We start from the raw sequence: 15,982 nt of genomic DNA on the forward strand, positions 1-15,982 counted from the left end.
TGGAACCTGATATTCTGAAAGGCAAAAGAACAAGGATTGCAACCAAGAATAAACTACCAAGCTAATTTTAGCATTTTCTTCCATGGAAGAAGATGGTCATTTAATGAAATAGAGGAATTCCATTTGTTTCTAAGAAAAAAAAAACAGACTTAAACAAAAAATTTGATGTACATCCACAAGACTGAAGAGAAGCAGAAAAAGGTAAAAAGAACTCTTGAGAACTGTATCTCTGTTGTGGATATACAGAAAGTCTGCTTGGATAATTTGATTCTACTGATATAATATAAAAAAGGGAAGGGGATAGTATCAGAAAAAGGGGAAGGAGTGATAAAAAGAGGGAAACTACATCCCAGGAGGTGGCATAGAAAATCTACCACATTTGAGGGAATTTACAGAGGGGGAGAATCATTGTGTGAATCTTACTCTCATCAGAGTAGACTCAAAGAGTAAATAATTGACATATTTGTTTTTCAGAGAATTCTCTCACCTCATTAAAAGGGGGGAGAGGAAAAGGGAAAAGGAAAAGGGGAATAAGGGAAGGGTACAAGAAAGGGAAAGGGACTTAAAAGGAGGGGGGAGGGATACTAAAAAAGGAGGGCTATGCATCACAAGTGGGGTCTATAAATTAAATATTGGGGAAGGGGTTCAGGGGGGTCAAGGGAAAAATATAATCTGGGGATAATATGATGGCAGGAAATACAGAATTAGTAATTTTAACTGTAAATGTGAATGGGATGAACTCTCGCATTACACGGAGGTGGATAGCAGACTGGATCAAAAGTCAAAACCCTACAATATGTTGCAAGAAACACACTTAAAGCAGGGAGATACATACAGAGTAAAGGTAAAAGTTTGGAGCAGAATCTATTATGCTTCAGGTAAAGCCAAAAAAGCAGGGGTTGCCATCCTTATCTCAGATCAAGCAAAAGCAGAAATTGATCTAATTAAAAGATATAAGGAAGGAAACTATATCCTGCTAAAAGGCACCATAGACAATGAAGCATATGCACCAAATGGTATAGCATCTAATTTCCTAAAGGAAAAGCTTAGAGAGTTGCAAGAAGAAATAGACAGCAAAAATATAATAGTGGGAGATCTCAACTTTGCATTCTCAGAATTAGACAAATCAAACCACAAAACAAATAAGAAAGAAATTAAAAAGGTAAATAGAATATTAGAAAAATTGAGAAAGAAAACTATAGACCAACTTCCTTAATGAATATTGATGCTAAAATCTTAAATAAGATATTAGCAAAAAGACTTTAGAAAATCATCCCCAGGATAATACACTATGATCAAGTAGGATTTATACCAGGAATACAGAGCTGGTTTAATATTAGGAAAACTATTAGTATAATTGACCATATTAATTAGGTATGATAGAACTTTGGAGAAAACTGAATGGTGATAGAAAGGAGGATACTTTCTTCTCAGCAGTTTATGGAACCTATACAAAAATTGACCATATATTAGGACATAATGATCTCACAATTAAATGCAGGAAAGCAGAAATAATAAATGCCTTCTTCTCAGATCACAATGCAATAAAAACTACATTCAATAAGAAGTTAGGGGTAAATAGACCAAAAAGTAATTGGAAACTGAATAATCTCGCCTTAAAGAATGACTGGGTGAAAAAGCAAATTATAGAAACAATAATTTCACCCAAGATAATGACAATGATGAGACATCATACCAAAATCTGTGGGATGCAGCTAAAGTGGTAATAAGGGGAAATTTTATATCTTTAGAGGCCTATTTGAACAAAATAGAGAAAGAGAAGATTAACGAATTGGGCCTGCAACTTAAAAAGCTAGAAAAAGACCAAATTAAAAACCTCCAACCAAAAATCAAACTTGAAATACAAAAATTAAAAGGAGAAATCAATAATATTGAAAGTAAAAAAAAACAAACTATTGAATTAATAAATAAAACCAAGAGTTGGTTTTATGAAAAAGCCAATAAAATAGATAAACCTTTGGTAAATCTGATCAGAAAAAGGAAAGAGGGGGATCTTTCCACCAATGAAGAGGAAATTAGAAAAATAATAAGGAGTTACTTTGCCCAACTTTATGCCAATAAATTTGGTAACCTAAGTGAAATAGATGACTACCTCCCAAAATATAGGCTTCCTAGATTAACAGAGGAGGAGATAAATTGCTTAGATAGTCCCGTTTCAGAAAAAGAAATAGAACAAGCTATTAATCAACTCCCCATGAAAAAATGCCCAGGACCAGATGGATTTACATGTGAATTCTACCAAACATTTAAAGAACAATTAGCCCCAATGTTATATAAATTATATGAAAAAAAATAGGGGATGAAGGAGTCCTACCAAACTCCTTTTATGACACAGACATGGTACTGATACCTAAAACAGGTAGGTAGAAAATTGAGAAAGAAAACTATAGACCAATTTCCTTAATGAATATTGATACTAAAATCTTAAATAAGATATTAGCAAAAAGACTTCAGAAAATCATCCCCAGGATAATACACTATAATCAAGTAGGATTTATACCAGGAATGCAGAGCTGGTTTAATATTAGGAACACTATTAGTATAATTGATCATATTAATAATCAAATTAATAAAAACCATATGATCGTCTCAATAGATGCAGAAAAAGCATTTGATAAAATCCAACATCCATTCCTACTAAAAACGCTTGAGAGTATAGGAATAAATGGACTATTCCTTAAAATAATCAGGAGCATATATTTAAGACTGTCAGTAAGCATAATATGTAATGGAGATAAACTGGAACCTTTCCCAGTAAGATCAGAAGTGAAACAACATTGCTCACTATCACTATTACTATTCAAAATTGTATTAAAATGCTAGCCTCGGCAATAAGAGTCAAGAAAGAGATTAAAGGAATAAGAGTAGGAAATGAGGAAATCAAACTGTCACTCTTTGCAGATGATATGATGGTATACTTAGAAAATCCCAGAGATTCTAATAAAAAGTTATTAGAAATAATTCACAACTTTAGCAAAGTTGCTGGATACAAAATAAATCCACATAAATCCTCAGCATTTTTATACATCAATAACAAAATGCAACAGCAAGAGATACAAAGAGAAATTCCATTCCAAACAAATGTTGAGAGTATAAAATATTTGGGAATCCATCTACCAAAGAAAAATCAGGAATTATATGAGCAAAATTACAAAACACTTGCCACAAAAATAAAATCAGATTTAAATAATTGGAAAGGCATTCAATGCTCGTGGATAGGCCGAGCGAATATAATCAAGATGACAATGCTCCCAAAACTAATCTATTTATTTAATGCAATACCAATCAGAGTCCCAAGAAACTATTTTAGTGACCTGGAAAAAATAACAACAAAATTCATATGGAAGAATAAATGGTTTAGAATTTCAAGGGAATTAATGGAAAAAAAAGTCAGATGAAAGTGGTCTAGGTGTATCCACTCTTATGAAAGAGTGTTCCAAATCACTACTGATCAGAGAAATGCAAATTAAGACAACTCTGCGATACCACTACACACCTGTCAGGTTGGCTAAGATGACAGGAACAAATAATGATGTATGTTGGAGGGAATGTGGGAAAACTGGGACATTAATACATTGCTGGTGGAGTTGTGAAAGAATCTGGTCATTCTGGAGAGCAATTTGGAACTATGCCCAAAGAGTTATCAAACTGTGCATACCCTTTGATCCAGCAGTGCTACTATTGAGCTTATATCCCAAAGAAATACTAAAGAGAGGAAAGGGACTTTTATGTGCCAAAATGTTTGTGGCAGCTCTTTTCGTAGTAGCTAGAAACTGGAAGATGAATAGTTGTCCATCAATTGGAGAATGGGTGGGTAAATTATGGTATATGAAAGTTATGGAATATTATTGCTCTGTAAGAAATGACCAGCAGGATGAATTCAGAAAGGTTTGGAGAGACTTTGCATGAACTGATGCTGAGTAAAATGAGCAGAACCAGAAGATCACTGTACACTTCAACAACAATACTAGATGAGGATATATTCTGATGGAAGTGGATATCTTCAACATAAATAAGATCTAACTCACTTCCAGTTGATCAGTGATGGACAGAAACAACTACACCCAGAGAAGGAACACTGGGAATTGAATGTAAACTGTTAGTACTACTGTCTATCTACCCAGGTTACTTCAGAAATCCAATACTTAACATGCAACAAGAAAATTGGATTTACACACATATATTGTATCTAGATTATACTGTAATACTTGTAAAATGTATGGGATTGCTTGTCATCTAGGGGAGGGAGTAGGGACAGGGAGGGGAAACTTTGGAAAGTTAGTAATTTTAAAATTAGGGAATTGGACTAGACAACCTTGAAGATTCCTTCCAACATGAAATCTATGATCTTGTGAAGCAACATCTACTTCACAAGGGTCAAAATACATTGTGCCATATATAGAGTCTAGAGACCTTAGTTTGCATTGCAACTCAAATATTTATTAATTACATGACTATGAGTAAATCACTTAATTCTTCTGAGCCCCAATTTTCTGCAAAGTAGCAATAATAATTTACTTTCTACCTCACAGAGTTCTTATCAGGAAACTACTCTGAAAAATTTAAACAGCTATATAAAGAAATGAGTTTTTATTTATGGCATAGAGTATATAGAGTATATTATTTATAGTCAATATTGGCAAAATTCAGTTCCTTTAGTGATAAGCACTTCATTGGTTATTGAACAAAGATCTTATATCTGTTGTATAATATTTAAATTAGTATTTATAGGCTATCTAAAATCCAGGTTATTCTCAACACTTCTACTTCTTTCTTTTAAAACCAGCTTGCCATTATCATTGTAGACATGACATTGGTTTAAATAAAATTACATTTTTCAGTTTCATAAAGTGGCATTAACTAAGACACATAATAGTTATTCTTTTTAAAGACAGTAGTCATAATGGCTAAAGTATGTCACAGATGAGGAATGTGAGGCCCAGAAAGATTGTTGCTTAGATAATAAGAGTGAGTTTGATCAAGGAACTTGGTTTCTCCTGGACAGAAACCTCCAAACAGAAAAATAAATATAAGATAAATACAGAGTGGGCATGTTTATGTGTGCATGTATATGTGGGAAGAACAACATTTGGAGGTGAGGTATTTTTTTTTTTTAGTAAAAGGCTATATTATTTTTAAGAAGCAGAGTTTGAAGTAAGCATTAAAAGCTTTGAAATAGGGTTGAGCTTTCAGAAGATGACATTGAGCAGGGAAAAGAAGTCAGTCTTTTCACAATAACATCTGATCTTCTATGTCCATATGCACAGAAAAATCACTCCTGCTTATCACAGTTAAGTGCCCTCCTGCAAACCAAAACCAACCCACCAAAAACAATTTCTTGGAATAAATTCAGTAACTGATGAGTTTGAGGTTCAGCACTACATGATGAGATTGAGGAAAGCAATTGGCACCAATTGAAGGGGTTTGGCACAAAATGTTGGGATTTGGTCATTTGATGAATTCACAATAGCCTTTCTCTTTGGCAAAAGGTAGGCTTATTTGTGAGAGGAGGTTATAGAAAAAATAAAGAGGTAAAATAAGCACTGGGAATGGTAAATATGGAATAGATTTGAGAGAGCAATAGGATTACCAAGGATTACCCTTTCCTGCTTGCTTTAGGGATTAATCTAATCAATACTTCAGGCTTTCTCTGCCAACTCCACCAGGATATTGTCATAACCATGAAAAGAGTCCTGATTTTGGGGTCAGAAGAACTGGATTAGAAGTCTGCCCATTATACCTTGTTGCCACATTCTAGTCATTTAGTTCTTTGGTCTCACCTTCCTCACCTATAAAACCTGGGGATTGAATTAAGTGATCTCTAAAGAATCTTTTAGGTCTAATTTAACCTAGTTGTCTAACGACAACTTCTATTCTCTTTTACTAGTTGCATTTGCATCTCTGCATCCTGCCAAAGTCACTTCCAATTAATAATACATGATCTTCCCCAAGCTTCTTTCCCCAAATCCTAGATTATTCAAGAATCAGGTCCTCTACTTTACCATCACTTCCTATCTGGGGTAGAACTAGCTGATGTATAATTGATTTGTAACTATACTGATATTTTGTGCTAATGAGATCTGTAAATGCCATTCAAGGTGTTACTGACACTAAGGGAAGGGGAGCTAACTGCCTTGGAAAGAAAGGCAGGACCATTAGGGAAACTGCAGATTCAAGAATTACAAGGAGACAGGATGACTAAGCAGACTAACTACCATTAGAGAGGAGCCTTTTAAGGTCATTTTAGAATAAGGACAGTTGAGGGAAGTACCCAGAGGAGAAGCAGTGGTATATATTTGTGGATATAAATTTTAAAAAACGATTGAATTGAAGTTTAGGTTACTGAGGAAAATGTTTCAGATTCAGGGCAGAGGGAAAGATAAAGAAGCCTCAGAAATATTTTTGCCTCTAGGATCAAAGACAAACTCCTGTGTTTGGCATTTAAAGATTTCCATAATCTATCTGCATTCTGCATTCACAGGCTTATTACACTTAGTCAGTTCACATAATTTATACTCCAAACTGGAAGATTTGCTGTTTTCAGTACATGACAGGCTGTGCCTCCATAGTACTCTCGTGTCCTTCTCTCCCTCCCTTTTTAATTTCTCCTCCTCCTCATGGCTGAAATAGATCTTCTCTGCTAGATTTAGAAGAACCCCTAGCTTGCTTCAAGGTTTCAATTTAAGCCCAAATCTGATTTTCTCCCTACTCCAGCTGCCATTGCCCTGCTTCCTGAAACTACTTTGTAGGTATTTTGTAATTATTTATTCATGTATATGTTGTTCTTAGTCCCCTCCCCCCAAGGGAATACAAGCATCTTGAAGTCAGCTACTGTTTCTTTGTATGCCCAGCAACTAGAACAGTGGGCTCTTGTTATGTTGTTGAGTTATTTCAGTCCCATCCAACTCTTCTTGACTCCATTTAGGGTTTTCTTGGCAAAAATACTGGAATGGTTTACAGATGAGACTAAAAGGATTTATTGAATTGCCCAGCTAGTAAGTGTCAGAGGCTGGACTTAAAACTTGGATCCTCTTGCAAAACAATTGTAATGCTGGAAAAACTGAGACAAGACAGACATTAGGTTTTTAATATTTTAATAGTGGAGAATTTGGACTAGTGGCCAAACAGGATGTATGTCTGGCCTCCAGCAGGCTGAATTGGGACTCTTGTCTCAAAGCATCCAGCACCTAGCAAGTAATTCCAGAGACTTTTATAGGGCTCTAGCTATCAGGAAATCAAAGGCAAGGGGTGGGGGAGGGAGGAGGGAGAATAGGCCATTGGGTGAGTGGAAATTCCAGGAAGGACTATAAATTTTTAGTTCTAATAGGTTGGGGGTCAAGAAGGTGGTCAAGCAGGAGGCAGGAAGTCTGGGCCAAAAAGATAGTGAGTACCATCCAGGTATTTGAGATAAGCCATTTGGAGTTTTATGACTCTTTGGAATGTGAAAGTGGCCAGAGCTTCAAGGCCCCAACTCTCTCAGTCCCAATGGGAGAAAAAGGGTGAGGTGGCCACTAGGGAAACTGAGGCAGAACAATTCAGGGAAACTGAGGCAGGGAAACTGAGATATTTCACAGTGAGAATACTCATTTTGTTCAAGACCAAGGGAGTTTAGAGAAATAGCTCTGATTTTAGGTGAGAATTAAAATTCAATTCACGCTACAAATATTCATTCTTTGTCTACGGGGCAATGTGTATAAATGGCTGCATGTATTGCACCCAAATAGGTGGAACTTGTTCTATGGATTTCTTTATATTGATTTAGTGTAGCAAATATTTTATGTACTTCCAATAGTTATCTGAATGTGCATGCTGGAAGAGATACACACTGTGGCCATGGAGGAGATGTTCAGGTGAAAAATTGTGAACCTTGTGTGTTCAAGCAAGAGCCTCTTCATACTAAGTGGTAATAATAAAGTCATTAAATGGCAAGGAATCCAGGTGGAGAAAATTTTATTTGGGGACTATCTTGGACTGGCAGCATCAATCAAAGTAATAGCTAGCATTAATATAATACTTTAAAGTTTGTGGAAGGACTTATATTTTATCTTTACAATATCTAGTAAGGTAAATACCATTATTATTCCCATTTTGTATTAAAAAAAACTGAGGTTAGGAGAGGCAAAATGAAATTTACCTAGGTCATACAGCTAGTAAGTGTCAGAGACGGAATTTGGGCTCAAGTTTTCCTAACGCCAAATCCTGTACTCAATCTATTGTGCTTGTCTAGAAGACAGGAGCAGTTTGTTACTTTTATCTATATCCCCTAGTTAATAGCACAGTGGTTTCCATGTGGAAGGTACTTAATAGATGGTTGTTGAATTGAATTGGTGGCTACAAAGTAACTTAGCCTCCCAAAAACAGCTATTATGCTGATTATTCAAAATAAATCTAATCACTCTACTGATGCCCTGGTCCTAAAACAAAGAGTAAATTTTAATATCAAGGTGCTGCAGATGTGATCAGTTTGAATTTTCATGTCTTGATTCAAAAGAGGGACTCATTTTCTGCTCCTTTTGCTGATATCAAAATAGTGTTTTATTGCATAAAGAAAATGCAATAAGATCTTCTTAAATCAATAGGCATTTTTTGAACAACTGTGCGCATAAAACACCCTGATGAAGGAATTTAATTGTCCTTCCTTCCTGTAGTTGTTAATGAGTGTTTAGTCATCACTCCTAATGTAGATATGATTGCCAGGGATGAGGATTACCTTGAAAGATCTACTTCCCCTTTTTTATCATAACCCCCTTATATCTCTAACTGTACTGTTCATGTTACTCTTCTTTGGCTTCCCAACACATTCCCAGCTTTCATGAGCTTTGTACTTCAGTTATTAAATTACAAAAAGGAATGGAGCAAAAGACCTAAACTATCTTGCTCAAAAATACAGCTGTGCTTGCAATTGATGCTGCATGTGCTGTATTTCTCTTATCCCAACTTCTCCTCATCACATTTCAGCAAATAAATCCTACTCTCTATGGAACAATTTTAGTGTTAGCACAAAGTAATTCAAAACAGAGGGAGGTGGGAGACACATAATTGTGAATAGTAAAAGAAGCATTTGTGAAAGACTTACATGAAATGATTTACTTAGAAAATGAGCTTTTTAGAAGTCCAGAACATCCCTTTCTCTTTTCTCATGAATTACATAGCATATGTTTTATTCAGTCATCATGCAGATGAAGATTCTATAATGTGGCATTCTGTCCATTCATCCTTATTGGGATCACAGAATTATAGATCCAATTTCCTTCCTCCCCCTCATACCCCTCACATTTTTTATAGATAAGGAAGCAAAAGCACAGAGAGATTGTGACACACAGAGGGACACACAGGGAGTAAGTAGCAGAGTAGGATTTTTACTCACGTCCTCCAGATGCATCTATTGCATCTATTTCCACTGTGGCAAATTGCTTTTAATCAATACATAGGAAAGAGTGGCAGTACATGGCAAGTAAATTAGGGGTTTCTTCCCTTTGTGTCTTTTTTATTTTCTTTTGCTCTCATAATTTTGAAGAAGTAGTATTACCTCTTTATATACACATAAAAATGGACAGATCAATACATAAGCTTTTATTAAGCACTTCCTATGTGCTGGAGTCTTTGTTTAGTACTTGTGATACAAAGAAAAATCAAAGACTCATCAGGAGCTTAAAATTTGATGGAGACAATGTATACGCAAATCAGTGTATACTCTGAGAAGGAAATACTCAGTAGATGGAAGGTAGCCTTAAAGAACAAGGCACTTGTAGTTGAAGCAAGGTTGTATAGGGCTTTACAAGCTAAATATGGGAGCTTCTGTTTTATCCTAGAGGTAACAGTAAGTCACTAGAGTTGGTTGAATAAGGGAATCACATGATTATAACTGTATTTAAAGGAAATTTCTTTGGCAGAAATATGGAAGATGAGCTGGAGTAGATGAGATGTATCAGGAAGACCAATCAGAAAGCTAGGAGCAATGGTCTAATTAGGGAGCTGAGGAAGGCTTGAATGAATTTGGTAGCTATGTGAGTGAAGAGCAGGTATCAGATTTTAGAAATACTGTGATGCTACAAACAGCAAGATTTGGCAACTGATTGAATTTATGAGGGGTGAAGGAGAATGAGGAGTCAATAATCATCCCAAAATATGAACTTGAGAAATGGAAGGATAGTTGTGGTGCCTTCTATTGAAATAAATAAGTATAAAGTGTGGGGGGTGAGGTTGAGGGGAAATTAAAATTTTAATATGTAGAGTTAAAGATGTCTTCAAAAGATTCAGTTTCAAATGTCCAAAAAACAATTGGTGTTGCAGGACAGGAGCTTAGGGGAGAAACTGGGGCTATCTATTTATCTATCTACCGATCTATATTCTCCATCCATAGAGATTTATAGCTTAAGTCACTGAAGCTGATAAGGTTACCAAGAGAACATATAAAAGAGAAGGGGGACTGAAAAATAACTTTGGAAAATATCCACAGTTAAAGAATGTGATATGGATATTGAGCCAGTACAGGAGATGGAGAAGGAATTGTTAGACAAGTAGGAGATAAACCGGAAGAGTATTGTGTCTCTAAAAAGTAATATTGAGAGAATATTCAGGAGATTGTAGTCAGAAGGGTCAAGTGAAGCAGACAGATTAAGAAAGGTAAAAACTAAAACCATCAGATATCTAATTAAGAGATTATGAGTAATTTTGGAGAGAACTGTTGTGGTTGAATGATGAAGTCAAAAATCAGACTGCAATAATTTGAAGAGTGAATGACAAAAGATGGGCCATTGAGTGTAGACAAAGTTTCATTATTTTAGCTAAGAAAGAGTGGAGAGTTACAGGAAGATAGCTTGAGGAAATGATAGCGATGCAGACGTAGCCCCTTTAAGATTCCTTGTACCTTTGATTTACAAGATCTGTATCTGAGCCAGTTTGGGCTGTACCCCGTCCCCAGCTGGCTTGGGTTTCAGCCCCCATTCTAATGATCTGAAATTCCTTTCTGGGGAGAGACTGAAGGACATAACAATAGAGAATTTTTGTCTTATTTACAATAATAAGAAAATTCCTGTCTTATTTACAACAACAGAGAATTCTCGTATTATTTTTTTTTTAAATTTTTTTATTTTATATATATATATATTTTATAATATTATCCCTTGTATTCATTTTTCCAAATTACCCCCCCTCCCTTATTCCCTCCCCCCGACGACAGGCAATACCATACATTTTACATGTGTTACAATATAGTCTAAGTACAATACATGTGTGTGAATATCATTTTCTTGTTGCACAATAAACATTAGAATCCAAAGGTACATGCAACCTGGGCAGACAGATATTAGTGCTAACAATTTACATTCCCCTCCCAGTGTTTCTTCTCTGGGTGTATCTACCTCTGTCCATCATTGATCAACTGGAAGTGAGTTGGATCTTCTTTATGTTGAAGATTTCCACTTCCATCAGAATACATCCTCATACAGTATTGTTGTTGAAGTGTACAGTGATCTTCTGGTTCTGCTCATTTCACTCAGCATCAGTTGATTTAAGTCTCTCCAACCCTCTCTGTATTCCTCCTGCTGGTCATTTCTTACTGAGCAATACTATTCCATAACCTTCATATACCACAATTTACCCAACCATTCTCCAACTGATGGACATCCATTCATCTTCCAGTTTCTAGCTACAACAAAAAGAGCTGCCACAAACATTTTGGCACATATATGTCTCTTTCCGCTCTTAAGTATTTCTTTGGGATATAATCCCAGTAGTAGCGCTGCTGGGTCAAAGGGTATGCACAGTTTGATAACTTTTTGGGCATAATTCCAGATTGCTCTCCAGAATGGCTGGATTCTTTCACAACTCCACCAGCAATGTATTAGTGTCCCAATTTCCCCACATCCCCTCCAACATTTGTCATTATTTGTTCCTGTCATCTTAGCCAATCTGACAGGTGTGTAGTGGTATCTCAGAGTGGTCTTAATTTGCATTTCTCTGATCAGTAGTGATTTGGAACACTCTTTCATGTGAGTGGATATAGTTTCAATTTCTTCCTCTGAGGAATTCTCGTATTATTGACAAATATCTCTGGAACCTCTTGGATAACATCTCTGTGCAAACATTGTTTTGATGACTCTAGTTATGTATATAAAGAAGGTTGAAAAAATGAAATCTTTGCATTTGGTGTATACCAGCCAATGCCTGTCAACTGACGTCCCCTGGCAGGCAGATTTGGTCTTCCTGAAGGCCAAATGCCTGTCTATACCTTTACTATTAATAAATACTTTGTTTCCATACAGCATTGAGTAGCAAATTCATTTGCTGCCGACCCTGCCCTTGGTTACTTTGGGGAAGGAAGGAGAGAGAGAAAAGGAACTGACCCATCTCAGTTTAGAACCTCAGTTTACTCCTAATCAATAGGATTTAGAAAAATGTTTTAAAGGATAGTGGAGAGAGGCATATTTGAAGACAGTAGGAAAGAAACTATTTTATAGGGAAAGGTGAAAGATTCAAAAGAGGAAGATGATTGAGGTTGTAATTTGCTGAGAAGGAATGACATTGAGTGAGTAGAGTAGTTTGACATTAGCTACCTCTTTTAGATGTAGAAGAAAAGAAGAAAGAGTGGAAAGTGATGTTGAGGAATCAAGATATAATAAGAGAGAAGGACAAGAGAAAGTTCTCAGTGAATAGTCTTAATGTTTTCCATAAAGCAAGAAGCAAATTTCTCAGCTGCTAGTAAAGCAGTAGAAGTGTTATGAGGAAGGAAGAGGAGGGGTAGAATAGCTTCTGTGAGCAGTAAGATATAGAATCAATTAGGAAGGGGAAAAATGGGGCTATCTGATTGTGATGAGGACCCAGGTGATGTTGGATAACTGTGTTTGTAACCAGTATAACACTTTCTTAAGCTTCATTCAATAGATAGTGAGTAAAAGTAGAAGAATTGTATAAATCAGCAAGTGGGGCAATAGGTAGCTCATTGGGCTTGGTTGGAGTCAGGAATACCTGATTTCAGATTTGAACTTGGACACAGACTTATTACCTGTGTGATACAGGACAAGTCACTGGGCCTCTGTCAGCCTCAGTTTCCTCAACTATATAATGGGATAATAATAGTACCTACCTTGAAGGGTTGTGAACATCAAATGAGATATTTATAAAGCACTTTGCATGTGCCTGGTGTGTAGTTGGTACTATATAAATGCTTATTCATTTGCCCTTTCCTCTGGAAAGTAAAAGTAATTCAGAGCTGAGGTTTAGCAAAAGAAAAGGCAATAGATCAAGGAAAGCTGTAGATTTCAGAGTAGAGTTGAATTAGCTAACTTTTGAGTTGAGACAGGAAAGGAAGGAAAGTAAAATCAGAGCAATCCACCTTGCATATCCTTCTTTGAATAATTTCAACTTCACAGAACAATATGGCCCTCCCAGGATAAGCTCATTACTAGTAAATTCATCACCAAGTTTCTAATCAAGCTTTGATTGATTGATTGATACCTCTCCTCTGATTAGAGGGCTGGAGAGCGGAGTCCCAAACTCCTCCCAATGCTTTCCATTATAAAAGATCCAAACTAGTCTTTTAGTTCATTCTACCTTCTTTCTATTTCTCTGCCTGATTTTTATATTTATGGAAAAAGATAACCCTAGGCCAGGTATCCCCCTTGAACACCTCTTTATTCTGCTTTTTTGTGTATTGCCTCCTCAATTTAGATTGTCAGCTTCTTAAGGGCAAGAACTGTCTTTTTTTCTATTACTTGTACACCTAGTGCTTAAAAGCTTTCCTGAAATATAGTAGGTACTTAAATGTTGTTTGGATTGGATTGAAAAATGGCATGGAAATATATTAAGGAGAGTTGGAATTGAAAAACCCAGAGATGGCAAAAAACAGGTATAGGAGTGATGAAGGATAGGGAGAGGTAGAATGCCAGAAGGTTGTGGTCAAAAAGGGGAATGCTAGATTTTATAATTAGGTGAGTCTCAGAACACTTTTGGGTAATGACAAGATCTAGTGTGTGACCATTCCTATGTGTGGCTGAGCTAGAAAGAAAAAGGTCATAAGAATTAAAGAAGCTAATGAAATTATAGATTAGAGACTTTTAGAGAACATCTATTGAATATTAAATTCTCTTAGTATAAGCATTTCTTCTTTCCCTTGGGATATGTTGGAGAAGAAAGGAAGATGGTGAAATAGGTGCTGACCTCAAGAAAGGAGGGAGGATGACCTGGGGGGGTCAAATACTGTAACTAACCATATTTTGATTGGGTAAAAAAAAGTGCATATGAATTCAAAAAAGGAAAAGGTAAGTAAATAAAGAGATAAATTGAGAGCATGTAAGAATATTCAGTGGAATATCCAGTCTTTGTCAGGATGAATATGACTGGGGTTGTGAGGAAATAGTGTTGGTGAGGATAGTCAGGAAGGTAGTTTTATCAAAAAAGAATCAAGTCTCACTGAGGGTTAATACAAATGAGAGCAAGGGGTGAAGGATATTATACATTATGGAATAAGAATTCCAGAGATCATAGTAGAAAGTAAGGGCAGAGTTGGATTGATATGGTTAGGTTTAGGTAAGCTAGGTTAAAAGGGATGGAATGAGAGAACATGAGTTGGGGCATGGGACAGATTGCTTAAGTGGCCTTGCTAGCAGGTCAAAGTGGCAAAACTAAGATCTAATAAACAGAGCAACTGATTCTACAAAACAGATACCCAGACTGGATGTGGGTTAGGGGAGGTGAGATTAGAGAAGCACTTTGGACACTGGGAATTCTGAAGTGTATAGAAAAGTTGTGGACTCTGGCATCCTCTCTACTAAAGTCCTTTTCTGAGGTCCCAACTTGTTATGGGAAGGGTGGTCCTTGAGCGACAAGCACAAGCTTTAGCAGGATCTAGGAAACTGAAGAGTCCTTTGCCTTGATTGATAAAGATGATCATTTGAAGGTGAACATAGGATATCTCCTCAGGTGAACAACCACTAAGCCTAGGCTTCCTATTCTTGTGTTGATTTGCTTGGCTCCTCTGAGGCCTTCAAAGATCTCTGGCCACAATCTCTTGAACCTATAGCTTAATAACCGGTAGCGCACTCAAGAACAGCCACGTGTAATCTTAAAAGCCTTTATTATACCTACTCACATAATGCCCTAACTGATGCCCTGACTTGTTGGTTCCCGAGTTCTTCTGGGGACTCTAGGAAATCTTGTGGATTCTGGGTGTATGTGTATTTATCCCCTTAGTTTCTACCTTTAAATTCCTGTTTTTTCCTCTATTTCCATTCTACAAATCCTATTACAGACTTCTTACAGGGTATTTCCCAGTAAGACTTTACTGTCTTTATTATTACATTCTGGATAGGATATTACATCCTATATCACTCTCTTAGGTTTTCTTATACCCCCCTGTTCTTTCTCTTCTCTCTCTTTCTTTATACACTTTCATTAAAATGACCTTTATAACACTGCTATTAAGGGCCAATTGCCTACATAATTCATCTGAGAATATAATCATCCTTCCAGCATCAATGTCATGTTTTAGGATTATACATTTATAACTAGCAAGGACCTTAGAGGTCATATTGTTCAGCATCTTCATTTTATATGTAAAGAAACTTGTGTCTCAGAGGTTGACTTGTCCAAAGTCACAGAGGCAGTAAGTTGAATTAAAAGGATTCAAACCCAAATCCCATTTTCCAAATACAGTACTCTTTTTACTGAATCACATTCTCCTTTTTATTGTCACTGTTTATAAAATCCTTCAAAATTCATATTACATATTTTCATATTAGCTACTGCCTGTCACAATTGAGACTCTGTTAATATCCATAGAAACCTTTAATTATATTTAAGACTAAATTTAAATGATAAAAAGAAATATCTGCTATTTCCTTTGGCAATCACCCTTTATGGTTATCCTTGGAAGTCACCCTGTGATTCATCATCTCTTGTGAGTACATGGTATTTTGCTATAGAGAAAAAAAGGACACAAATTGGTGAGTCAAAGTTGCTT

The sequence above is a fragment of the Sminthopsis crassicaudata genome, chromosome 1 (assembly GCF_048593235.1).
Source record: "Sminthopsis crassicaudata isolate SCR6 chromosome 1, ASM4859323v1, whole genome shotgun sequence".
Classification (NCBI taxonomy): Eukaryota; Metazoa; Chordata; class Mammalia; order Dasyuromorphia; family Dasyuridae; genus Sminthopsis; species Sminthopsis crassicaudata.